At 41.0% G+C, this 27,190-nt stretch overlaps 2 protein-coding genes across 2 annotated transcripts in view; one reads left to right on the top strand and one right to left on the bottom strand.

Annotated features, from left to right (window-relative positions):
* Positions 1-27,190, top strand: part of LOC124612298 (endoplasmic reticulum metallopeptidase 1-like) — a 474,311-nt gene that overhangs the window by 90,306 nt on the left and 356,815 nt on the right. The window lies entirely within an intron of this gene.
* The window catches only part of LOC124612300 (trimeric intracellular cation channel type 1B.1), a 57,069-nt gene continuing 51,935 nt past the window's right edge, over positions 22,057-27,190 (bottom strand). Inside the window, exon 8 of the mRNA XM_047140413.1 lies at positions 22,057-22,784. The gene's annotated coding sequence lies outside the window, so the exon portion shown is untranslated. The remainder of the gene's footprint in view (positions 22,785-27,190) is intronic.

Below are 27,190 nucleotides of genomic sequence, written 5' to 3'. Positions count from 1 at the left end.
GCCAATAGTGTAGCTATGTTGTATACTGATTCATCTTAAAGGAAGTAAGCGTTCTACAAAAGACTATTTATGGTATGGGAAGTAGTCACATAACCTTAAAGCATAGGCAGCTTGTGGATCATCTGGAAATGAATATAAGGTGCATGTATGTTGTAACTGGTCACTGAAGTCTTGCTTTACTGCCTGTGGTAAGATATTTATGCTGAGGCTGTACGTTAAAGGAATCATCATTTTTGACCACCTACACAATGAAACAGAATAACTGCCTGTGACTTAACAGCAAAGTTAAATTTGAAAACAAACTGAAAATATGTTTCTCGTTAACTACTCCTTCAATTCTGTATAAGAATTTCCATTTTTGTAATCTGTGAAGAGTCTGCTTGTAGTCGTATTTACATATGAATGTGTAACGTGACTGTAAAGTGTTTTGCTCCACATCATTACAAATAATTATACAAATAATCTGTGGAACTTGAAACTAACTAACTAATGAAGTTAAGAAGGTTTCGTAGTCTCTCAGCTGGCTTTGTCTCGGTAATTATGGAACCAATGATGATTCTTCGACTGCATTGCAACATTTCTATGCAGTTGGTATACTGTATTCTATGAAGACATGTTCCCCAATTAGGCAGTTAGCATGTTCAATCACAGGTGAAGTTTTACTTTTGCCAGTGTAATACTTGCAGATATATAGTCATTTGTTTGATCCCATTGTGCATCTTTCAACAGTGCAGCTTTTTCTTGAAAGGAAATAGACTAGGCCTCTTGTACAACTGTTTGCATTGTCTTAAGTGAAATAATAAAAAAAAAAAAAATAGATTTTGTGAGCAATTTCCAAGCAGAGAAAAAAATAGGTGCTAGAACAAATGTGAAGTTTGGCTTTTTATATCTCTGGAAGTAAGTGCAGGATAAATCTGACTCTGTGTATGTAATAACTTACCAATACAAGGTCATAGAATATAAAACATAATTCTCATACTGCTTTCCATTACTTATAAATTGAGGGAAAGTTGACAGTTTTTGTAAAAAATGTAACAGATGAGTGTTATTAGCTGACTTTTACAAAAATGAGTTTTCTGTAAACTTTTTCAAATAATTTTCATTAGAAAGACCATGTTCTAAACCACCTAAAAACTAGATTTCATTTTGTACTGCAAGCATATAAGGGACTGGAAAAAAAAAATGGCAAGAAGGAGGCGCATTGTAAATATGCCCACATTCTGCTGATACTCAAATTAAATCTGTCATTTTATTCTGTTCTACAATGTTTAGTATTTCCTGGGCCCGCATCTCGTGGTCGTGCGGTAGCGTTCTCGCTTCCCACGCCCGGGTTCCCGGGTTCGATTCCCGGCGGGGTCAGGGATTTTCTCTGCCTCGTGATGGCTGGGTGTTGTGTGCTGTCCTTAGGTTAGTTAGGTTTAAGTAGTTCTAAGTTCTAGGGGACTTATGACCACAGCAGTTGAGTCCTATAGTGCTCAGAGCCATTTGAACCAGTATTTCCTGGGCAAGTAATATCGCAAATCCTGGTGACTAGGAAGTCAGACTGAGTCAGAACAACTTGAAAAAATTTAAAAAGGGGTGTCTTTTCGCACACCCATCACGACATATTTCAGTCTGTGTTTCTGCTATAAAAACTACACATTTAACATGCTTAAAACTTCAAAATTTAACTGTGCATTACCAAGGTACTGGAGACCAAGATAGTACAATTGTTGCATAACAGCTGCAACACACATCATATAAAACTGCCTTAAAGTTTTATACCAATGTCATGTTCTGAAAGTTTTGGTCAAGTTCGTAGCAGCCTGGCAGACAGTTTTTGAAAAGATTTCACGTTACAGCCACTGGCTGGGTCTGTCGGGAACACAAGCCTCTCCATCGTGTTCTGTCTTTCCACCATTCCCCCTCTTCCAACTTCGTCCAGTTCTCTCCTCTTCTCGTCACACATTCCTTCACTCCCTTCACCCATCTATCTCTTGGTCTTCCCCTGGGCCTCTTCCCCTCCAGTTGCAGATCAAACATCCTCTTTGGAATTCTTCCCTCATCCATTCTCTTCATGTGTCCATACCACTGCAGTCTTGATTTTTCTATCCTGTCCTGTACTGGTTCCTCCTTTAGTCTTTCCCTCACATACACATTTCGCAATCTGTCTCGTCTTGTTACACTCAACCTGCTCCTCCGGAACTTCATTTCACTACCTTGTATTCTACTTTTGTCGCTTTTGTGCATTACCCATGTCTCACTTCCGTATGCCAATATGGGGACAAAGTAGGCTCGGTATATAATTCCCTTGGATTTCTGTGGCACCTCCTTGCTCCAAATAAGCCCCCTAATGCATTTGAAGAACTGCCCTGCTTTTCTGCACCTTTCATTTATTTCCATTGCGTTTCCCCCCTTACTTTCAATCATGCTTCCCAGGTACTTGAAGTTCTCTACCACTTGTAGTTTTCCCCCTCCACAAGTTATATCCACATTTGGCCTATTCTTCTTCCTTGTTGTGACAATTATTTCACTTTTCTTTGCAGAGAAATGCATTCCGTATTGTGCTGCCGTTGCCTCCCATACATCTAACTGCTCTTGCACCTCCTTCTCGCGATTTCCCCATAACATCAGGTCATCGGCAAAAAGCACTGCTTTCATTTTATGATCTCCAATTGCATCTGATACTTGCTGTAGGATTTCATCCATAACAATAATAAACAATAAAGGCGAAAGTGCACTTCCCTGTCGCAGCCCATTTTCCAGCTTGAACCATGCAGTACGTTCCCTCCCCACTTTCACACAACTCTCACTTCCCTCATACATTTTTCTGACTTTTCGTGTTATCTCTTCATCTATCCCTTTTGCGTTCAGCACATCCCAGAGCTTGTCCCTATAGATGCTGTCATACGCCTTCTCAATATCTAAAAAGGCCATGATTAAGTCCTTCCCGTACTCATAGTGCCTTTCCTGCAGTTGCCTTGCCGCAAATATGAGGTCCGTTGTTGATCTTCCCGGTCTGAAACCATACTACTCCTCTTGCAGTCTACTTTCAATACTGCTTCTTATTCTCTTCTCCAGGATCTTTTCATAGATTTTTCCACAGTGGCATAGCAGGGTGATTCCTCTGTAGTTCTCACATCTCCTTTTATCCCCTTTCTTGAAGATCGGGACTATAATTCCTTTCTTCCAATCCTCAGGAATTCTGTTCTCCTTCCACACCACCCTCAGCACTCTGTATAGCCACTGGGTTCCTACTTCTCCTGCTGCTCGTATCATATCCACTGTTACTTCGTCCCAACCTGGTGCCTTGCCCCCTTTCATCCTCTTTATGGCTTCTTCCACTTCATTCTAAGTTAGATCATCAATTTCCCCACTATTATAATCGTCTGCTGCCTTAGGCTCTCCATCGCTGTTAGTTACCCGCTTGACGGCATTCAACAGATCTTCAAAGTACTCCTTCCAAATCTTTTTGAGCTCATGCATTTCCTCCACAACTCCTCCATTATTATCAATGATCCTCAGGCACTCGCTTCTGTCATTCCTCTTATTTCTTACCATGGTGTAAAGTACTTTTTTGTTCCCTTCACTGTCCTCTTCTAACATTCTTGTCCATTTTTCCATCCACTTCTTCTTCTCCGCCCTTACTATGGTCTGTGCCGCTTTCTTGCTTCCCTTATATTTTACCCTAGCTTTCTCTTTTCGGGTCTGGAACCATTCTCTGAAGGCTTTGTTCTTTCGAAGTACTGCCTCTTTACATATGTTGTTCCACCATGGGGTTCTTCTGCACACAGTCTCAGCTGCCTCAACTAGAGCCCTCTTAAAATCTCCCCATTCTTCTTCCACTGTTCTCTGATCTTCCTTTGGCAGCTTCTTCCTGATCAGTGTCTGGTACTGGGTCCTCCGTTCATCCTCTTTCAGCATCCATGTCTTCAACCTTTTCTCCTGTATGTCTGTTGCCCTCCTATCTTTTTTCTCTCTCAGGGTGGCTACCAATAGCCGATGGTCACTGTCTAAGGCCTCAGATGGAATGACCTTAACATCTGTGAGGCTGCTCATCATCTGCCTATCCACTAGTACATAGTCTACTACTGAAGTTTGGGACCAGTCTCCACTGTACCAAGTTATTTTGTGGCTACTTCTCTTCTTGTACCAGGAATTTGCGATCGCCAGCCCATTCCTCTTGCAGAATTCCAGCAACAATTTTCCTTCTCTATTTCGGTTCCCCCAGCCCTCTGGTCCCATTATCTCCTCGAATCCTTTCCTGTCTGTGCCAACATGTGCATTGAGGTCCCCTATTATAATCTTTTTACCTCCATTTAGCTGCTTTTGCATGTCATCTTCAAATTCCTCCTTTTCCTTTTTTGTACACCCCACCTGTGGGGCATATGCTTGGATGATTTCAATGCTTTTTCCTTTCACTCGTACTCTGGCTTTTATCATTCGATCATTGATACCTTCCACCTCCTCCTGCAGACCCTCTCTGACCACTATTGCCACTCCATTTCTTCCCCTCTCATTCCCTATCCAGTACAGTTTACATCCTTTACTTAGGTTTTTCACCAACTCCTCTCCACCTAGTCTCAGCAAGTCCCAAGATGTCCAATTTTCTCCTTTCCATCATTTCTACAATTTCTTCTAACTTCCCAGTTAGAGTCCTTACGTTTAAGGTGCCCAGTCGTAAACCATCTCGTAATCCTTTTCCATTGCTTGGTCGGTTTCCTTTAAATCTGTTCCGTGATCCGAGGCATGTTCCCTTTTTGAAAGCAGTTGATTTATCCACTACTGGCTTGCTAGGCCTATCGCAGCTTCACCAGAGCCCCGTTAGCCGTCACGTTTCAGGGTTCCCATAGGGCCTTCCCAGCTACCGTAGCGGTCCTGGGGCACACGAAGTCCCCGCTGTACATCGCCCCTATAGGCAGTCCCCTACTTTGTGCCGTTGCCCATCTCCCACGACTTGGACGAGGGGTTGGACTTATGGGAGATGTCATTTTATCACTCAATGTTATTGATGTGCTAGTTTAATTCCAATTTAAAGTACAGCTTATTTTGTGTTCACAAAGTTTGCATTTTATTTGGAAATTTAGTTTACTCCTAAAAAATTATGTAAGTATGTTGCTAAGGTCCATGGTGACTTAAACACTGCTGGTTTCTTTTAAAGTGAGAAAACCAGCATTCCCATCTCCATAGGGGCCACGCCCAATAACTGTGCAAAGCAGGCATGGGTGGGTTTCTTTACCACAGGTTTTGAAGCTGATAATCATTTTTTTTTACACAGGGCCCTAAGTCGGACTCTACATTTCTTAAAGTGTCAGAGGCCAAAGCTAGAAGAAGTCTCTTTTAGGACCCTAAGCTTATGTTTCTTCAAGCTACTTGAATTTTTTACTTGTTTCATTAATTTTATGTTCACTGTCCAGCCAGATCCTGTCACTGATGGTGCTGGAATAATTTTCAATAATGTGCTGTTCCAGAGTCCAGATTTGTCACTCCTCTATGGCCATGAAATAAATTTGCTGGGTCATGTGGCTGCATAAAGCTTTTTAAAGTATTCTTCTGCGCAGCAACTGTCTGAAAGATCTTTCCAATCAACCACTCTTTGTCATAAAAGCATGCAGTATATTGTCCTGACCGGAGATCCAACGTTGATATGTATCCTTCATTGATGTCACTAATCTTGTCCAGAAAAGATGACACATCATTTGAAAATCTGCTGACATGAATTTTTGTTTCATCAACAGGGAAAGTAATTGTGACATTCTCTAGCTGCTGAAAGAGTATGCCCATGTTTAAACCTGTCTTCTTGTAATGCTTCATTTTGTTCACTTCCTTGTTTGCTGATGAAAGCAAATTTAATGCTATTTCTTGCCAATTGAAGAAATAAAAATTCATGACAGCAGAGTTTCAAATGATGCATCATCTTTTGTGGCCAAAACTAGAGACAGCAATGAAGTACATGTATTAGCATCAGACCTCTGGCCGGGACAATATGCTGCATACTCGTAACATGTAGGCTTTCATGGCCGGTGTCTTTATTAGTTAAAACTTCTGGGCTGAGATAGCCTTACGGTCAGCCCTACGTGGTATATGGTGGTGCCCTCTATGCACTCTATATAAACGGGACCTCCACGGCCTGGCAGCCAGTCGTTGTCTCACCTGGGAAGATGTTGCCCGTAGTTGGCAACAAAACATCAGGAAGTAGTAGTTTTACAGATCGACCATGGCAGTTTTAACTGATGATGCTGCATACTTCTATGAAAAAAGTGTGGTGGATTGGAAGTATCTGTGAGACATTTGCTGAGCAGAAGAATGCTTTAATAAGCTCTATGCACCCATTTGACCCAACAAATTCATATCTGCATCCAGCGACACATGTAGGCTGAGGATGACATGGCAGCTGGTCAGTACCGTTGGGCCTTCATGGCCTATTGAGGTGGAGTTTAGTTTTTTAATAGTGGTTAAGTCACCATGGATCATAGGAACACATTTACACAATTTTGTAAGAGTACACCAAGTTTCCAAATAAATCACAAACTATGTGAACACAAAATAAGGTATACTTTAAACTGGAATTTAACCAACTTGTCAGTAGCATTGAACAATAGACATACTCAGAATTCCTTATAACATGAGATCTTTCCAGAAAATGTCAGCTAGACTACTATGTACGTGACCAAAAATTTCACAACATGAAATGCTGTAAAGCTTGAAGGCAGTTTTATATGATGTGTGTTGCAGCTTTTATGCACAATTGTACTATCATGGTCTCCAGTTCCTTGATAATACTCAGTTAAACTTTTTAAGGTTTATAAGCAGTTTAAATCTGTAGTTATTATAGCAGAGAAACAAGTTGAAATATGTCATGATGAGCTGTGAGAAAAGAGATCCTTTTTTTGAAGTTTTTCCAAGTTTTTATGACTCACTCTCACTTCCTAGTCTTCAGGACTTCTTGATGCTCTCTTCACTAGAGTATACTATGCATGGTAGAACAAATAAAATGTCAGATTTGTTTGAATCTATGGGTGTATTTTCAATGCCGCTTTGCCTTGTCATGGTTTTTTTTAGGGTCTTATAAGCTCACATTGCAAAACCAAATATATTCTTTTAGGTGATTTGGAACATGGTCTTTCTAATGAAAATGGCTTTAAAGAGTTTGTTAGTAAGACTCATTTTTGATGTTTTTACAAAAATGGTCAACTTTGCCCTCAGTTTGTAAACTATTGGAAAATGGTAGGAGAATGATGTTTTATGATCTAAGACCTTGTATTGGTAAGTTATTATGTACAAAGTTTCAGATTGATCCATCACTTACTTCTGGAGATATAAGGACACATTTTGAAGGAGACTGTGCTTCAAATTACCCATACTAAAATTGCTGAAGAAATCTGTTTTTTATTCTTATTTTGCTGAAGATAGTGCAAGATGTTGTACAAGATGGGCAAGTTTATTTTCTTTCAAGAAAATGTTGCTGGAGATAGTCTCTAAGTTGTCAAGAACTGTGCATTGTTGAAAGCTGTGCTACAGGGTGAAACAAATGACTATATTTGTGCAAGTATTATGCTACCAAAAGTAAAACTTTACCTTTGTTTATTCATGATAGTCGCACGTTCAATATATTAAAAAACAATGGTCCACCTATCTTCTCCCACGATTTAACTAAAAGACATTGATCCACCTACCTCCTCCCATGATTTAATTAAAACATTGATGCACCTAAATCACTGCGCTCATGCAGATAGATTGCATGTTGCCAAAGTTAGCACACTTTGCTGCTGCTGCCATGAGTAAAATTTTACCTCAGGAGCATGTGTGAATGTTCACACAAAACTTCAGCAAAATCTGTGGTGGTGATGCAGGAACTTTTTCCAAAATTAGACCACTTGGCATAGAATGGCCCAGCTGTCATTCTAATGTAGTGGTCACAAGCCCTTACAGACCAGATGCTATGATTTGTAACCACATATTGCTATCAAAAGCTATTTTTTATCAATGTCCTGATTTATGCAAAGTTTCGACACCTCTAGTTACGTGATCTTAATGCCATATTTGAAACCTTCATGCTGCTTTCAGACCGTACTATTCAACCATTGACAGTGACACCTTTTTGGGAAATACTAGAGGATGCCTATGACACAACAGTGAAGGTCATTTAATAGGCTGAGTTAATAATGAAAACAGTTGAGCATACGACTGCATGGGATTTCCTGGTGTAATAATTCTTGTTAGTTTCCTTGGGTTTGCTGGTAGATCCTAACATCAGGTTGACTGAACTTTTCAGAGAGCCATCTGTCCACCATCTTGAGGAGAGATGATGATGATGCTGCTGCTGTGTCCCACTGAAAACTGATGCTGAGACTGGAAATCATCATCCTATAAAGGCCCCCAATACCATACATGGCGCATGCCCCGTCCACCACCAGTAATGCCCCAGGATTGTGTTTGCAGCACCACCCTGGTGTTCTAGAGATACGTTGACAGCATGTTTTTTGTCAGACCCCTTGAGTGTAATCGTCTTATTTGATTTTCAGCTGTCTTTGTCTCAGCTTTACATTTACATGGGGGTTGAAAGTGATTGGAAGCTTTCATTTTTGGAAGTAATGGTTTACAAAAAACATGATGGTCCTCTGGAAAATAGTGTTCACCAAAAACCAACACATACCGACACATGTCTTCATTTGCATCTACATGTACATACGTAGTATGCGAGCCACAGTATGGTGCATGGAGGAGGGGACCCTGTACCACTACTATTCGTATCCTTTCCTGTTCAGCTCGCTAAAAGAGAGAGGAGAAAATGTCTGTCTTATATGCCTCCATATGAGCTCTAATTTCTCATATTTTATCTTCGTGGTCCTTATTCAAAATGTGTGTTGATGGCATTAGAATTGTTATGCAGTCAGTTTCAAATGCCATTTCTGCAAATGTTCTCAGTAGTGTTCCTCGAAATGAACTTTAACTTACCTCCAGGGTTTCCTGTTTGAGTTCCCAAAGCAGCTCCGTAACACGTGTGTTGTTCAAACACACAATAATAAATGTAGCAGCCCACCTCCAAATTGCTTGGAAGTATTTCTTTAATCTGACCTGGTGTGTATCCCAGGCGCCAGAGCAGTACTCAAGAATGGGTCACACTTGCATCCTATATGCAGTCTCTTCTACAGATGAACCTCTCTTTCCCAGAATTCTCCCAATAAACCAAAGTCGACGATTTGCCTTCCCTATCACAATCCTCCCATGCTCATTCCATTTCATATCGCTTTGCAACATTTTGCTCATATATTTAAATGACATGACTGTGTCACCTAATAAGTTTTAGAACAGTTAGTCTAATTCTGAAGATGACGCTCATAGTAGCGTCGAAACCTGGTCAATTTTGACGTAATATTTGTGACTGAGGGCTTATTTGTTCTAATATAATTCTGAAACGGTCACTGAACCTTAGCAGCTATGTTCAAAGTTGGTTTTTTTTTTCTTTTTTTTTCCGCATGGTGTTATTTACACTCGCCTCCTTGATGATATGACTGAGGCCAAAATCCAATTTTACCTCCTTGATCTGGATGTCATTGCCGTTCATCAGGTAATGAAAAAGGTAGATTCCTCGTTAGCGCCCATCCACACTCTTTTTGCTACCTTTGATAGAGTGGTGCTTCCATCCAAGATCAAAGCAGGCTAAGAAATTATCACAGTCCGACCATACGTTCTGAACCCAGTGCGCTGCTACCCGTGTCATCATTTCAACCACACTAGAACATCCTGTCGACATCCAGCCAAATGTGTGACCTGGGGTACAGATGCGCACGAGGGCGATTGTCCGCCTCCTCCTCCCCGCTATATCAACTGCGACGGCAGCCATGCCGCCTGCTCTCAGGATTATCCTGTGTATCTTGATGAGCAGGCTGTCCAAGAGATCCGGGTGAAGGAAAAAGTGCCTTACCCAGTTGCTCGCAAGTTTCTGGCTAGTCTCAAACACTGCGTTCTCCTGTCTGGCACCTATAGTTCTGTTCTTGTCACCCCTCGCTTCGTGAAGGACATTGCAATGTAGACGTGCGGCCTCAGATTCAGCTCCGAGGTTGTGAAATCACCCAGTGTCAAGGTAGCATCAGTATCTCCCCGTCCAGCTATGCAACAAGCCATCAAACTCTCGCCTCAAGGGGCAAAGCCACCAACTACACAACCAGTAGGCCAGAAAGGACACAAGGATTACACCCATGAAGACTTCCTACACTCTCCAGCCAAACACCTGAGTCTTCCTCCATTAACTGGCAAGGATCAAAGATCTCCAACAAAGGCAAACTGTCTTCTCCTTCGCTGACTTACAGATCCTCTTTGATGGTGTTTCCATGTGATACCTTAGCTCGGCCAGCCTCTGTGTCACCTGTGCACACCAACAACCGGTTTTCTGTGTTGGACTCCACAGACTGACAGCACAAGCAAGCCAATGCTTCTGTGGACCTCATGGAGCAGGATCCTCCTGCTTCTGTGCTCTGTAGTGGCGACTCTTCGCCGGATGTCACTCGGCAGCTGCTGAGGTGACACCCCCTTCATCTCTTTCTCCTCAGGACTCTCCTTCAATGGAACATTCACAGCCTCCGGCCCCACAAAGAGGATCATCCAGCATCCCCTTGTTTTCTGCCTCACGACCGCTTTGAGCTTTCACATTTCTTCTTGGTTCGTTTTGACCTTCCCCCTGAAGTCGGCATTCCATCTCACGGGGGCGTCATGCTGCTCATACTGGATGACATTCATAGTCAACCCATCTCCCTGACTACCTATCTTCAAGCTGTTGCCGTTAGCCATTTCCTTCCTCACCTGCTTTTTTCTCTCTGTACTATTTATGTCCCTCCATCACTTGATGTCACCAGGGCGACTTTCTTCAGCTTACTGGGTAGCTACCTCCCCCATTTCTGCTACTTGGTGACTTTAATGTGCATCATCCCCTTTGGGGTTCTCCCAGAACCTGTCCGAGAGATGCCTGATGTTCTTAATCAACTCAACCTCTTCTACCTTAACACTGGAGCACCCACATTCCTTTCTGACTCTTTGCACACCTATTCCCATTTGGACCTATCCTTCTGCACTGCCTAGCTTGCCCATCATCTTGATTGGTCTGTTCTTTCTGACATGAGCGACCATTTCGCATGTGCTATTCGCTTGCTGACTCATACCCCATCTGCGTGCACACCCTAATGGCAGCTTACTAGGGCTGACCAGCAGCTTTACTTCTCCCTGGCAACCTTTGAAGAGCAGGATTTCCCCATTTGTAATGACCAGATGGACCATCCCACAAACATATCCTTACTGCTGCAGAACATTCCATTCCTCGCACTTGCTCTTTACCACGCCATGTCCCCGTCCCTTGGTGGACTGAGGCATGCCACGACACAATTCGTACCCGGAGATGTGCTCTCCATGGTTTTAACAGTCATCCTACGGTGGCAAACTGCATTCTTTGTAAACAGATGCATGCAAAGTCTTGACACATTCTTCAGGATAGCAAAAAAAGCTAGCTGGATTTCATTCACTAGTCCTTTTAATAGTTCCACCCCTTCCTCTGTCGTGTGGGCCAACTTGGGATGGCTCTCGGGGACTAGGATCCATTCGCTAATTTCTGACCTGACAGTAGCATGTGATATTATCATGGGCTCTGTTGCTATGTCCAACACCTTTGGCCACCATTTTGTGGAAATTTCGAGCTCTTCTCACTATCATCCTGCCTTCCTCCATCGGAAACAAGCAGAGGAGGCTCGGGTAATACCCTTCTCTTCTCAGAATCGTGAGTGTTACAGTGCCATCTTTACTATGAGGGAGCTCGATCATGCTCTCAATTCATCCCAATCCTCGGTTCCGGGGCCAGATGCTGTCCACATTCAGATGTTGCAGCACCTTTCTCCATGAAGCCAACATCATACCATATCTAAGCCTGGTAAGGACAAAAACCTTCCTTCTAGCTACCACCCCATCTGTCTCACCAGCAAGGTGATGGAACATATGATTCAACAGCTGGTATGGTGGCTCGAGTCTTGCCTTTTACTAACGACTACACAGTGTGGATTTCGAGCACAGTGTTCTGCAGTTGAACATCTCGTTACTTTGTCCACCCATGTCCTGAATTGTTTTCTGTGGGAATCCCAGACTGTGGCTGTGTTTTTCGATTTGGAGAAGGCCTACGGTACCTGCTGGAGAACTGGTATCCTCAGTACTCTTTACATGTGGGGCTTCTATGGCCACCTGCCCTGTTTACTTCAGGAATTTATAAAAGGCCGAGTTTTCAAGGTGCATATGGGTTCTGCCTTGTTGGACACCTTTAATCAGGTCCCTACTTTACATAACATATGGAAAACTTTGGTTGTCGTTCAACTGCGGTTCAACTAATGTCTTAATGTGAATGGTTTGATCGTATGTGTCTTCTCTCTCTCTCCCCTTCACAAATATCCTTCACTAGGGTTTCTCAATGCTTAAACTCAGAGGCTTTTAACTTCATGAAGTGACAATTGTTCTCCGCTCATTTTATCTGACAAGTATTACTTAATAAAATCAGTATTTCCCACCCCCCCCTCCCCCCTCTTGGGACTGGACACACCTCATTCCTTCAAGTGTTTGCTTCCACTCACACAGTACCTGCTGTCATGCAACTTTAATGGGATGAAAGAAGGCAGTTTCTAAAGGTTGAGGTGAGATGAGTCGAGTTTGGTGGAAGACACACAAAATGAATGTCATTTTCTCTACATGTCTGGAAAATTTGGATGTTCAAATGTGTAGAGAGATTGTCAGAATTCACAACTTGGTTTCCTTCCAGTTTCTTCAGCTTGGGCAGCAGTATGGTGTCAAACCAGTCACTATAGGACAATGCATCAAATCATCCTGAACTTGAATGATTACATCTGCATCCCTTCAGACTTCCCTCCATCTCTGTGTTCCACAGCTGCCCAGACTTGTAGATGACATAGGGTGACAAAAGTTCCCACGCTGCACTGCCACACATCCTAATGGAGCAACTAGATTTAGAATAGTTACAAATGCTTTCTGGGCATTTTGCACATCAGCGACAGATAACTCTGCTTTTACCAGGATCATCTGTGAGATTTGTCTCATCTAGATTCCAGATGTGTGGTAGTGTTACATCTCTCATCACATGGAACAGATTTTCAATGTATTTACACAAAGTGGTTTCATCAATAGCTGCCCTGCTGCATTTGATGTTGGTGGCAAAAGTTTCAGTCAGTTGAGGATGTCATTGAAAGAAACCTTTTTTCCAATCTTTCCCTGGTATATTGTTAGAAAATGCTGGCACATTACACCCTGTTCTATCCAGGTAAGATATAACTACATAATGCAGATCAACAGAATTTAAGAGGAAGCCATAATCACTCATGTTTTCTATATACGATGCAAACGCATTCTCATCATCTCCATTAAAAACAGGCTTCATTCCTGGGGTATTTGGGTGTTTTTGTTTAAGTTTGTTTAAAATCGTACATCCCGGGATTTTGAAGTGATGTGCAGCATTTCTTTTGGAAAATGTACCATTCTTGATACTTTCCAGGCATTGCTCCAACTGTTGGGGTGAATAATCGAAGTATCGACATGGTCCTTGTCTTCTCTTATATTCGCAAACCATATCTATGAGAAATAATACAGAAATATAATTAAAATACATTTTATAGAGATGAGTGGGTTGGTTTGCTCCATTTTATGAGTGGTTGTGGAAAATGTAACCTCACTTACTTATTTTTGAAGAAGAGAAAAACAAAGGCAACTGCATTATTAGGTGAAGTAAATTTTAATTCACCATTAAATCCTACAACAGATGATCATATACTTACGCTTTCAGTAATAAAATACTGTTCTGTAGAGAGAACTTTTAAAACACAAATTTCGGTTTAATAAATAAGACTTCAACTAAACACAAAATGGCAGACCCAGAAAGTACTGGAAAGAAGACTGTGATGCCATCTATGATTTAAAGCTGAAAGCTATTGATTTTAGTTGAAGATTTCTCCCCCAGAGGGCTCTGAAACGTTTCCCATTTCTGGAGCAAAGTAATCCCCATAGGAGCAATGTAGCCCCAATTTGTTGTACATGGACAAATACTTGTTCTGGCAGTTGTTCCTTAGGGAAAGTCTTTCTTTTAAGAATCAAAAGTGGCTGCAATTTAGTCTCATCAACAGAGCAGGATAAAACGAATCATTAATGAATCTTTTTGTGCCCTGAAGTTTTAACCATAATGCTTTTTGTGCCCTTGGAATCCAGAGTTCTATTAGAAGGCAAATCAGAGGTTAGCAGAGTCTCATCTACGTTTCCAGTGTTCAAAAGTTCAAACTTTTCTCTTTCCTTTGCATCAATGACTAACTGATGAAATTCAACAATTTGTTTTGTCTGGCATCAACTGTGTAATTTTGTCTTGGTCTGCATACATAGCTGATACCTCTTCACAAATCTTGAACACCATGACATTGATGTTGATCCAGTAAAGTCAACAATCCCTGTGTTACTGGATATTGCTTTCACTTGATGAATTATCATTTTCATAGAAACTGAAATTTCTTCTTGTTGGTGCTTTAAAATTCAATTGTTGAGTTCTGCTTCAAGTTCTGGCCATTTAACAATTCCGCTTCTCGGATTATGTTTACTGTAAGGTGCACTTCCTGATTCTGCCAAGTTTTTGTCATTTTTCAGTTGGAGGTGGTCTGAAATGCCTTTCTGCAGACCTGTTTCCATGCTCTGTGACATGTGCAATCACTTGCAGCTTAAAAGCAATAGTATAGCAATGCTGTTTTTCAGCCAGTTTGCAAATAAAACCACAATATAGGTACGACACAAATGGATATCCACACAAACACAATGGTAATTGAAACTTGAGCAAACAGTTTAAAACAATTTACAATGGCGTACATGCATCCACTGAACTCTATATAATTGGAATGCTCAAAATCTGCAAGGAAGCTAACAATGAATTTGCTTCAAGTAGAAACATAGAAATTTTGAAGAAATGGAGCTTACAGGTATCTATCTTAACTTGCAACCAGCGTGTAAGAAACATCCAGTTTTTGGGCCTATTTTCGAAGGAAAAAAAAGCGTGTCTTATATTGTGTCAAACATGGTAACTCTTACCAATAATGCTGCTTCTAAGGATGTTTTGACTGAGGACTTGCAGTAAATGTTCTAGGATTGTAATGTATGTGACAATTTTTTGTTTACTTAGAGGTAACAACTGAAGTAGGAGGAAGACTGGTCTTGTGGACAGCATAAGCCAATGGTATATTCTTTCAGATGTGACATTGTACATCACAAGATGGCATCTTTATGGTTTTATTTGTGTGTTTCAGTTATTGACATGCTTGTGTTTTGTGTACACGATGTCATTTAGTCCTTATGTGTGGTGGCTTAGATCATGTTTTGGTACATGATAGTTACTAACATCTACATTTCTTTACAAACATCTCACATCTGTCCAACACAGAAAAGGGAATGCAAACATTTAAAAAATTAGGTTGACAGGAAGTGCAAAATTGCTAAGCAGGAATGGCTAGACGACAGATGTAAAGATTCAGAAGAATATAGATAGATAACACCTACAGGAAAATTAAAGAGGCCTTTGGGTAAAAGAGATGCAGCTTTATGAATATCAAGAGCTCAGATGGTAAACAAGTCCTAAGCAAAGAAGGGAAAAGCTGAAATATGGAAGGAGTGTATAGAGTGTCTATACAAGAGAGATGAAGGTAATATTATAGAAAGGGAATTGGTATGAAGATTTGATTGGAGATACAATACTGCAAGAAGAATTTGACAAAACAATGAAATACCTAAGTTGAAACAAGTCTCCGGGAGGGGACAATATTATATCAGAATTCCTGATAGCCCGGGGGAGCCAGCCATAACAAAACTCTTCTGTCTAGTGTGCAAGATGTATGAGACAGGCGAAATACCCTCAGACTTCAAGAAGAATGCAGTAACTACAATTCCAAAGAAAGCAGGTGCTGACAGGTGTGAAAATTACCGAAATATCAGTTTAATAAGTTGTGGTTGCAAAATACTAAGACGAATTTCTTACAGAAGATTGAAAAAACTGGTAGAAGCGGACCTTGGGGAAGATTAATTTGGATTCTGAAGAAATGTAGGAACATGCAAGACATTACTGATGCTACGACTTATTTTAGAAGAGACGTTAAGGAAACACAAACCTACATTTATAGCATTTGTAGACTTAGAGAAAGCTTTTAGATTACTCACTTTGAAATTCTGGAGGTATCAGGGGTAAAATCAGGGAGTGAAAGGCTATTTACAACTTGTGTACAAACCAGATGGCAATTATACTGGTTGAGGGACATGAAAGGGAGGCAATGGTTGAGAACAGAATCAGATGGGGTTGTAGCCTATCCCCGATGTCACTCAATGTGTACATTGAAGAAGCTGTGAAGGGAATCAAAGAAAAATATGGAGTAGGAATTAAAATTCAGGGAGGATAAATAAAAACTTTTGAGATTTGCCAATGACATTGTAATTATGTCAGAGACAGCAAAGGACTTGGAAGAGCAGTTGAATGGATTGGACAATGTCTTGAAAGGAGAATATCAGATGAACATCAACAAAAGCAAAACAAGGATAACAGAATGTAGTCGAATTAAATCTAAGGGAATCAGATTAAGAAATGAGACACTTAAAGTAGTAGATGAGTTTTAATCTTTGGGCAACAAAATAACTGATGAATGGACGAAGTAGAGAGAGTACACAATGTATATTGGAAATGAAAAGAAAAGCATTTCTGAAGGAGAAAAATAGATTTAAATTTTTTGTGGTCTTCAGTCCTGAGACTGGTTTGATGCAACTCTCCATGCTACTCTATCCTGTGCAAGTTTCTTCATCTTCCAGTACCTACTGCAGCCTACATCCTTTTGAATCTGCTTAGTGTATTCATCTCTTGGTCTCCCTCTATGATTTTTACCCTCCACGCTGCCCTCCAATGCTAAATTGGTGATCCCTTGATGCCTCAGAACATGTCCTACCAACTGGTCCCTTCTTCTTGTCAAGTTGTGCCACAAACTCCTGTTCTCCCCAATTCTATTCAGTACCTCCTCATTACTTATGTGATCTACCCACCTAATCTTCAGCCATGTATGGAAGTGAAATGTGGACAATAAACATATTAGATAATAGAAGCTTTTGAAACGTGGTGCTACAGAATAATGCTGAGTATTAGATGGGTCGATCATGTAACGAACGAGGAAGTACTGAATAGAACTGGGGAGGTATGAAATTTGTGGCACAGCTTAATCAAAAGAAGGGATCAGTTGATAGGACACATTCTGACACATCAAGAGATCACCATTTTAATATTGGAGGGAAGTTTGGGAGGTAAAAATTATAGTTGTTGTTGTTTGGTCTTCAGTCCTGAGACTGGTTTGATGCAGCTCTCCATGCTGCCCTATCCTGTGCAAGCTTCTTCATCTACCAGTATTTACTGCAACCTACATCCTTCTGAATCTGCTTAGTGTATTCATCTCTTGGTCTCCTCCTATGATTTTTGCCCTCCAATGCTAAATTTGTGATCCCTTGATGCCTCAGAACATGTCCTACTAACCGGTCCCTTCTTTTTGTCAAGTTGTGCCACAAACTCCTCTTCTCCCCAGTTCTATTCAATACTTCATCATTAGTTATGTGATCTACCCATCTAATCTTCAGCATTCTTCTGTAGCACCACATTTCGAAAGCTTCTATTCTCTTCTTGTCCAAACTATTTATCATCCATGTTTCACTTCCATACATGGCTACGCTCCATACAAATACTTTCAGAAACGACTTCCTGGCACTTAAATCTATACTCAATGTTAACAAATTTCTCTTCTTCAGAAATGCTTTCCTTGCCATTGGCAGTCTACATTTTATATCTTCTCTACTTTGACCATCATCAGTTGTTTTGCTCCCCAAATAGCAAAACTCCTTTACTACTTTAAGTGTCTCATTTCTTAATCTAATTCCCTCAGCATCACCCGACTTAATTCCACTATCCTCGTTTTGCTCTTGTTGATGTTCATCTTATACCCTCCTTTCAAGACACTGTCCATTCCGTTCAACTGCTCTTCCAATTCCTTTGCTGTCTCTGACAGAATTACAATGTCATCGGCGAACTCAAAGTTTTTATTTCTTCTCCATGGATTTTAATACCTACTCCAAATTTTTCTTTTGTTTCCTTTACTGCTTGCTCAATATATAGATTGAATAACAACGGGGAGAGGCTACAACCCTGTCTCACTCCCTTCCCAACCACTGCTTCCCTTTCATGCCCCTCGACTCTTATAACTGCCATCTGCTTTCGGTACAAATTGTAAATAGCCTTTCACTCCCTGTATTTTACCCCTGCCACCTTTAGAATTTGAAAGAGAGTATTCCAGTCAACATTGTCAAAAGCTTTCTCTAAGTCTACAAATGATAGAAACGTAGGCTTGCCTTTCCTTAATCTTTCTTCTAAGATAAGTCGTAAGGTCAGTATTGCCTCAGGTGTTCCAATATTTCTACAGAATCCAAACTGAGAGGCAGATCAAAAGATGAGTACAATAAGTAGATCCAGAAAGCTGTAGGCTGCAGTAGTTATTTGGAGATGATGAGGCTCACACAGGACAGAGTAGCATAGAAAGTTGCATCAAAACAGCCTGAAGACCACAACAACAACAACAATAATAAAATAATAAGATAGCTCTTTTCCTGAGGCTCGAATCTTTGCCATGTTAATGATGTCATTGGCCTATTGACGCAGTATTGCGGCGTTTACTAATCCTGGAAAGGTGACATTGCTTACTTTCAACTTTTTTAAAGCATCAATGACTTACGAGATGGAACTAGCTGCCTGCCATGAAGTGGAGACTAATGACTTTAATAAAAAGAAAGCTGTTACCCAATTCACAGATTATATAGCCACTCATTTTGACCCATTCACAAATGATGTGCTAATTCTCTCATATGCGTACATCAGACACACTCAGCATCACTTTTCTAATCTGTCTGATGTATGCTAATATCGGTCTTACTATATGAATTGTCATTTCTGTTGCTCCTTTTACTGCCAGGTTAATTGTTCTTGCAAGCCATTAGATGTATTTTGCTGTGTTATCAATTTTCTGATGAGTGTTCTCTTCCACTGTCTGTTCTTCCTGTTACCCCTTCCTTCCCTATTTTATTTGCTCTATAATTTGAAACATTGTCCTGTAGCACCAGACTGCAAAGTTTCCAGTATCTCTCTACCCCCACCCCTCCTCCTTTTCATAGCATATTGCTCACTTTCAAACAATGCTTTAACTGAATATTTACTCCTTCGATAGCAAAAATCTCTTCTTCTTTCTTCTTGTCCTTTGCCATGTGTTTTATTGGTATTGATGCCTGGATAGTTTCTGTTTCTATTCTGACTCATCGTCACTATTGTATTCGATTTATTTATTAATAAAGCAAATGCTCATCTTTGTTGGATGGTTATTCCAGTCCACACTACTTTCAGGTCTGTCTGTGCTTCTGGCTGGAATGCCTGTGTTCATAACAGGCACCTTAAGGCTACATGAGGATTTTTTTTAATGTTGCGAAATAGTCTTACAGGTGAAATCTACAGGAACTCATGGAAATTGATCAGAGTTGAGTTGAAGGCAAACACGTGTCACTCAGCAACATCAAAGATGTGGGTAGGATTGAAGTCAGGTTATGTGGAATGAAGCAGAGGGCTTCAGGGGACACAAGTACCCTTATGTCCAGGAACCACTCAGCAAACAATTCTGAAACAGTGATGTGATGAATTGTCTTGCTGAAGATGACATCTCTGGGGTGCTGTAGGCGAACGAGTGGATGCACCTAATCAGAAAATGGTTCATCTGTCTTTCCACTAGTGAAAAATGATGGCACATTTCAGACCTCATTTCATTCTGCCTAAGCACCCCTCTCCCCTGTGTGACAAAGCCTCTACCATGTGCCTGAATGGTGCTCTGTTGGCAAGTGGACTCATCACATCATGTGGTTTCATACTTATCCTCATGCTCTACTGTCAGCATGTACCAAGAGTTACTAGTTCATGTGATCTTTTTCCATGGTTTGTGTTTACAGTGGTGCCCATGATAATCTCTTTGCTCTATGACTGCTCCAGCCAAGTTGTATGGTTCTGGGAGGTATGGCAGCCAACCATTTGTTGTTGACTACTATTTAATTTGTGAATAATTTGCTGCACTGGGCCCATCAGTGTGCTGCTATGATCAACAATAGTCAATGGTGACTGCTGTTATCAACATTTTGTTGCCAATGGCAGTGGACTTATTTCCCAAATGAAGTTAATAGGAGTACATCCTTAACAGTGTCACAACCTCAGAGCTGGAATGTACTATGCCTGACCCTCCCATGATTGATACATGAACAGATTTGTTTATATGGTGCATCTTGCTCATTCTGAGCCAGACTCATGATGAGAACCAGTACAAGGACTGACTCACCTCATTTGGATGGAGTCTTACCATCTTTAGAGAAACCAAAGGCTCACATGGGCAGATCTCACCACTGGAAAGAAATATAACTTTCAATGCGGGAGCATAAAGTATGGAACACCACAGGGTTTGGAATTAAGTCCACTCCTGCTCTTGACATAGAAAAGATTCTAGAAACTGCTGAAAATGCTTCACTGTGACATATTAGTACTAAAGAAGGTCTGCAGCTCAACCACATAAGAAACAGCCCAGATTATAGCTGAAAAGGCTTGCACCTGGTTCACAACAAATACACTGCTGGTCACCCAAAATGCAACACTAAGTAGGACTGGTGGGGTATCACAGCTTAATTGATTTGGGGGGGAGAACGCATTGCACAAAGATCACATGACTGAAAATACAGATCCATGTGAAGTGAGGAAGATGATGAAATTGGTATTGAGTGTTGCTGTCATTTTTGGCTACAACCACTGCTACACGCCTCGGCATTGAATCAGAGAGACCCTGTGTGTGTTGTTCAGGCATACCAGTCCATGCTACTTCGAGATATTGCCAAAGTTGATCTGGTTTAGCGGCGGGTGATGTATCCCAAGCCAGTTGTTCTGCAATCATCAACCAGACACTTTCAATATGTGAGAGGCTGGGAGAACAGGAATGCAAGGCAGCGATGGAATCCAATGGGGAACGAAGAGGTCTTGAACATTGCCTGCCATGTGTGATCATGCATTATCCTGTTGTAATGTGGCCATCGGCACTTCTTGAAGATGTGAGGATGAAAGGCACCAACACTTCAGGGATGTAATGCTAGCTGTTAGTGTACTGGCAGTGCAAACAAGGGAGGGTGGGGGGTGGAAGTGGAATCCAATACCACCCCAAACCATATACAAGGTGCAGGACCAGTGTGGTGAAGTGTAATGCAACAGTTCAACAATCTCTCACCATGGTGTCTCCAGACTCTAACCTGCCCATCATGATGGTGCAGGCAGAATTGGGATTTGTCGGTAAAAACAGTGTCATTGCATTTGGTTGGCAATGGCTGTCATTCACTGCACCATTGCCGGTGAAAATGCCTGTGGCATTGACTCAGTGGTGAACACAGCAATGGATGCCTAGCGAACAGTCCACTCTGCTGTAAACCGTATCAAATACCACGTGTGGACACTGCTTGTAGCGCAACAGATGAAGTTTGTTGTGATATGGTTCATGATGTGGAAGAGCGATCCGTTCCTGGCGCCCGCGCAATATGCCAGTCATCACCTGCAGTGGTGCAATCAGTCCTGTTGGTCTGTTGTTCCCTCCTGCATCCAGCAATTAAAAACACCTATTTTATCTAGAAACGCATTCAAAGATTAAAGAGAAACTGATCAATGATCCTGCTATTGATTGTCTTCACGCGATAGGTATTGTTTTGCAGGTGCATCACACATTTTAGATCAGGAATATTTTTCCACATAATACTTATTATCTCTTCAAATATGTGAGAGTCGTACGACAAATGTGGAAGGAAAAAATATTTGGTAAAATAACTTTTGTCCCTTTAAAAAAATGGTTAATAGTGTGGTACTGTGTCATTAAAGGTAGATATAGATAAAGGATGGTTTTTAGAGAAGGATTCATAGAATTTACAAATATATTCTAGTTGTACAGTGCCTTTATTTATATTTTTTTAAGAAAAATGGAGTTTGTGAGGTTTTCTCATTGTATACGTGTCAAATATTTACAAGAATCTCTTGTAATAACTGTCTGATAGATATTTAAACATGAACCATATTTTTTGTAACAGTACAGGTAAAATAGTCTTAAAATATATATTTCATTTAATTCAATAACATTATCACCAAAAAATTTTGCCATCAGTTCCGTGTCTCTAAACTGCACCCACTTGGTTCAGAAACATGGCTAGAACTGACGGTTAACAGGTCATTGAATCTTGTCAGTTGGTGTACGCTTATTGATTTAGGCAAGACTTACATATATCTTATAGCACATATGACTAGTTTATGTAAATGAATAATGATCATGCAGTAAAATGGTGTATACAAAATTCTTCATATAAATATCAAAGAGTATGGTGAAAAATGGCATCATAGTTATCATCACACAAACAAACAGGAATCACACTCTTGGAACTGTGTTCAAAAAGCAAACATCACAACAGTCAAATCACAACACAGGCATAGGTGCACTTATCAAACAAAGTTGACTAGTTCCATTATTTGGTTCTTTGAGAGAAATATTCACTTCACTCTGTATCATCCTCATCAGCTGCATCAACATAATTGTAATTAATTGTCTCAGGAGCAGCATCAGCAGTTGCATTGGCAGCAGCATTGGCATCATTAGAGTCATCACCTGGTGTGTCTGTAATAAGTTGTGCAAGTTATAAAGCAGGAAATATACACACATTTGCATTTATATTCATTCCATATTTGTATATATGTAATCTGTATTAAGTCACATGAATGATTAAAACAAGTTTGAAAGGTATGGTTCGATTTATAGCACATCCAAAAGATGAAACTGAATCTGATGATACAGTATAATCTGTGTCTGCTGTTACCAGCATACTTTTTATCAAGTAAACTCTATCAAGTTACTAATAGTTCTTGCAGTTCACTTATGGTATGATTTTAAATGGCACTCAGCAAGAATTGAGTTACTTGGTTGCTGAATGCAGTAACAGAATAGCAGCAGGTTACAACTGGTGTGTGAACACCATTGACTGACTACTAAGAAATACATACTCTACAGAAATTACCAGAAGCAACAGCTCACAAAAAATGGTAATTCACTGTTGTGCTGACATTGGTAGTAAAGCATTAACCTACAATACTGATTTCTAGGAGATCACTGCAGCTGTCTTTGCAATCTGTCACTAACTCAAAGCATATTTTTAAGAGATTTAAACTTGCAATAATTGCGGTCATTTATAAAAACCGTGGAAAAACGAATCACTTCCAATACATCCAGTTCACTGAGCCCAGTCTTCTCCAAACCGTTTGATAAAGTGACCTATGTAGCAAACAGACTTCATATTCTGAAAAGAGCTTGTTCACTATCTTCAACTGGAGAGAAATTCATATGTTACTCATAAATTAAATCCTGATAGGGAGAAACAAGGAAAATTATCCCTTGGTATAGTTTGTGGCTTCACTAAGGCCCTCAAATGTGTGGACTAAAAAGTGTCCACACAGCCATCTGTTCCATCTTTATATAGCACTTGCAGGTGGCACTACAAGAAATACATACTCTACAGAAATTACCAGAAGCAACAGCTCACAAAAAAGTGGTAATTCACTGTTGTGCTGACATTGGTAGTAAAGCATTAACCTACTAATATATATATATATATATATATATATAAAAAATCACACACACACGAGGGTTGAATGAAAAGTAATGTCTCCACCTTCATTAATTGAGTTTGGATGGGAATGTTTTAATAAATCAAGTTCATAAATCCTTAGAATGTGATATTTAATTAACAGTATTCACTTTGCCACATAATCACCAGCCAATTGGATACATTTCTGCCAATAATGAACAAGTTTTCTGAAGTCTCTCAGTTCTCTCAATGTCTTCATCAGAATGATGACCCTCCCTGCAGATTGTCTTTCTTTTCAGGAACAGATGGAATTCAGATGGTGCTAAATCTGGACTGTATGGAGGATGCCGTACGGTGGTGAGATTCAGTCTCTGAAGTTCTGCTGTGGTGCCACGTGAAGTGTGTGGTTTGGCATTGTCATGCTGCAGGAAAACATTTCCCTTTTCCTTTTGGACTCTCGTTAGCTGTTGTTTCAGTGTGATGTAATGCTCTGAGTTTACTGTTGTTCCACGATCAAGGAAATTAAAATGGATAACATCATCTGCCTCCCAGAACACTATGGCCACGATTTTTCCAGGTGAGGGCTGCGTCTTGAATTTCTTTTTCCGGGGTGACTCTTTGTATCGATATCCCACAGACTGATGTTTCGTCTCTGGGTCGTAATGGTGTACCACATTTTGTCTCCTGTCACAATTGAATGGAGAAAGGTGTCACCTTCAGTCCCATAATGCGAGAGGAGTTCCTGGCAAATTTCAGATCTGTGCACTTTCATTTCAGGAGTCAGCATCCGGGGTACACATCGTGCACAGATCTTCCGATAGCCAAGCAAAGCCATAATGCGACCCACACGTACTTGTGAAATGCTGATTGTGCTTGCAATTTCTCTCTGAGTGATACGACAATCGTCCTGAATCAATCTATCAACAGTTTGCTTCTGAAACTCGGGGGTTGATGTCACAGAATGACCAAATCTTTGTTTTTCATGCAGGTCAGATGTCCCTGCATCAACATCTTTAAACTTACTCACCTCAACACAATCACCATAAACTGCTTTCATTCTCTGATGAATCTCCTTTGAAGTGACACCTTCTGCTGTCAAGAAATCAATGGCTACATGTCACTTAAATCGCACTGACTGACCGTCTGCGCAGTATTCCATACTTTACACTGTGACAACACAACCATTCAATGCTAAGGCTTCCCGCCAACTGGAACTGTACAGAAGAGGCTCCGAAACAAGCCCGTACCTACTGCATACCAATGCTGCCAACTGTTGAAGAGTAACGAAGGTGGAGGCATTACTTTTCAGTCAACCCTCGTATATTCATTCCATAAGTTATGATGAATAGAATAATCAATATATATGGGATCAGAATGAGATTTTCACTCTTCAGCAGAGTGTGCGCTGATGTGAAACTTCCTAGCAGATTAGAACTGTGTGCCAGACCCAAACACGAACTTGGGACCTTTGCCTTTTGCGGGCAAGTGCTCTACCAACTGAGCAACCCAAGCCCAACTCACAACCCATCCTCACAGCTTCAGTTCTTCCAGTACCTCCTACCTTCCAAACTTCATGGAAGCTCTTCTGTGAACCTTGCAGGAATAGAACTCCTGGAAGAAAGAATATTGCAGAGGCAAGACTTAGCCACAGCCTGGGGGATGTTTCCAGAATGAGATTTTCACTCTGCAGTGGAGTGTGCAGTGATATGAAACTTCCTGGCAGATTAAAACTGTGCGCTGGACCGAGACTCGAACTTGCAACCACAGTTTTAATCTGCCAGGGAGTTTCATACAGGGTGTTTCAAAAATGACCGGTATATTTGAAACGGCAATAAAAACTAAACGAGCAGCGATAGAAATACACCGTTTGTTGCAATATGCTTGGGACAACAGTACATTTTCAGGCAGACAAACTTTCGAAATTACAGTAGTTACAATTTTCAACAACAGATGGCGCTGCGGTCTGGGAAACTCTATAGTACGATATTTTCCACATATCCACCATGCGTAGCAATAATATGGCGTAGTCTCTGAATGAAATTACCCGAAACCTTTGACAATGTGTCTGGTGGAATGGCTTCACATGCAGATGAGATGTACTGCTTCAGCTGTTCAATTGTTTCTGGATTCTGGCGGTACACCTGGTCTTTCAAGTGTCCCCACAGAAAGAAGTCACAGGGGTTCATGTCTGGCGAATAGGGAGGCCAATCCACGCCGCCTCCTGTATGTTTCGGATAGCCCAAAGCAATCGCATGATCATCGAAATATTCATTCAGGAAATTAAAGACGTCGACCGTGCGATGTGGCCGGGCACCATCTTGCATAAACCACGAGGTGTTCGCAGTGTCGTCTAAGGCAATTTGTACCACCACAAATTCACGAAGAATGTCCAGATAGCGTGATGCAGTAATCGTTTCGGATCTGAAAAATGGGCCAATGATTCCTTTGGAAGAAATGGCGGCCCAGACCAGTACTTTTTGATGATGCAGGGACGATGGGACTGCAACATGGGGCTTTTCGGTTCCCCATATGCGCCAGTTCTGTTTATTGACGAAGCCGTCCAGGTAAAAATAAGCTTTGTCAGTAAACCAAATGCTGCCCACATGCATATCGCCGTCATCAATCCTGTGCACTATATCGTTAGCGAATGTCTCTCGTGCAGCAATGGTAGCGGCGCTGAGGGGTTGCCGCGTTTGAATTTTGTGTGGATAGAGGTGTAAACTCTGGCGCATGAGACGATACGTGGACGTTGGCGTCATTTGGACCGCAGCTGCAACACGGCGAACGGAAACCCGAGGCCGCTGTTGGATTTCCTGCTGCACTAGCTGCGCGTTGCCCTCTGTGGTTGCTGTACGCAGTCGCCCTACCTTTCCAGCACGTTCATCCGTCACGTTCCCAGTCCGTTGAAATTTTTCAAACAGATCCTTTATTGTATCGCTTTTCGGTCCTTTGGTTACATTAAACCTCCCTTGAAAACTTCGTCTTGTTGCAACAACACTGTGTTCTAGGCGGTGGAATTCCAACACCAGAAAAATCCTCTGTTCTAAGGAATAAACCATGTTGTCTACAGCACACTTGCACGTTGTGAACAGCACACGCTTACAGCAGAAAGACGATGTACAGAATGGCGCACCCACAGACTGCGTTGTCTTCTATATCTTTCACATCACTTGCAGCGCCATCTGTTGTTGAAAATTGTAACTACTGTAATTTCGAAAGTTTGTCCGCCTGAAAATGTACTGTTGTCCCAAGCATATTGCAACAAACGGTGTATTTCTATCGCTGCTCGTTTAGTTTTTATTGCCGTTTCAAATATACTGGTCATTTTTGAAACACCCTGTATATCGGATTTATACAGTTTATCTTACATTTGGCTCATTGTCTCATTACTGAAATAATTGACAATGGAATAGTTTCTTATTACATAAATCTAAAGAGGGAA

The sequence above is a fragment of the Schistocerca americana genome, chromosome 4 (assembly GCF_021461395.2).
Source record: "Schistocerca americana isolate TAMUIC-IGC-003095 chromosome 4, iqSchAmer2.1, whole genome shotgun sequence".
Taxonomy (NCBI): domain Eukaryota; kingdom Metazoa; phylum Arthropoda; class Insecta; order Orthoptera; family Acrididae; genus Schistocerca; species Schistocerca americana.
Note: the sequence above shows the minus strand (reverse complement) of the source record. Positions and strands in the feature narration are given on the sequence as shown.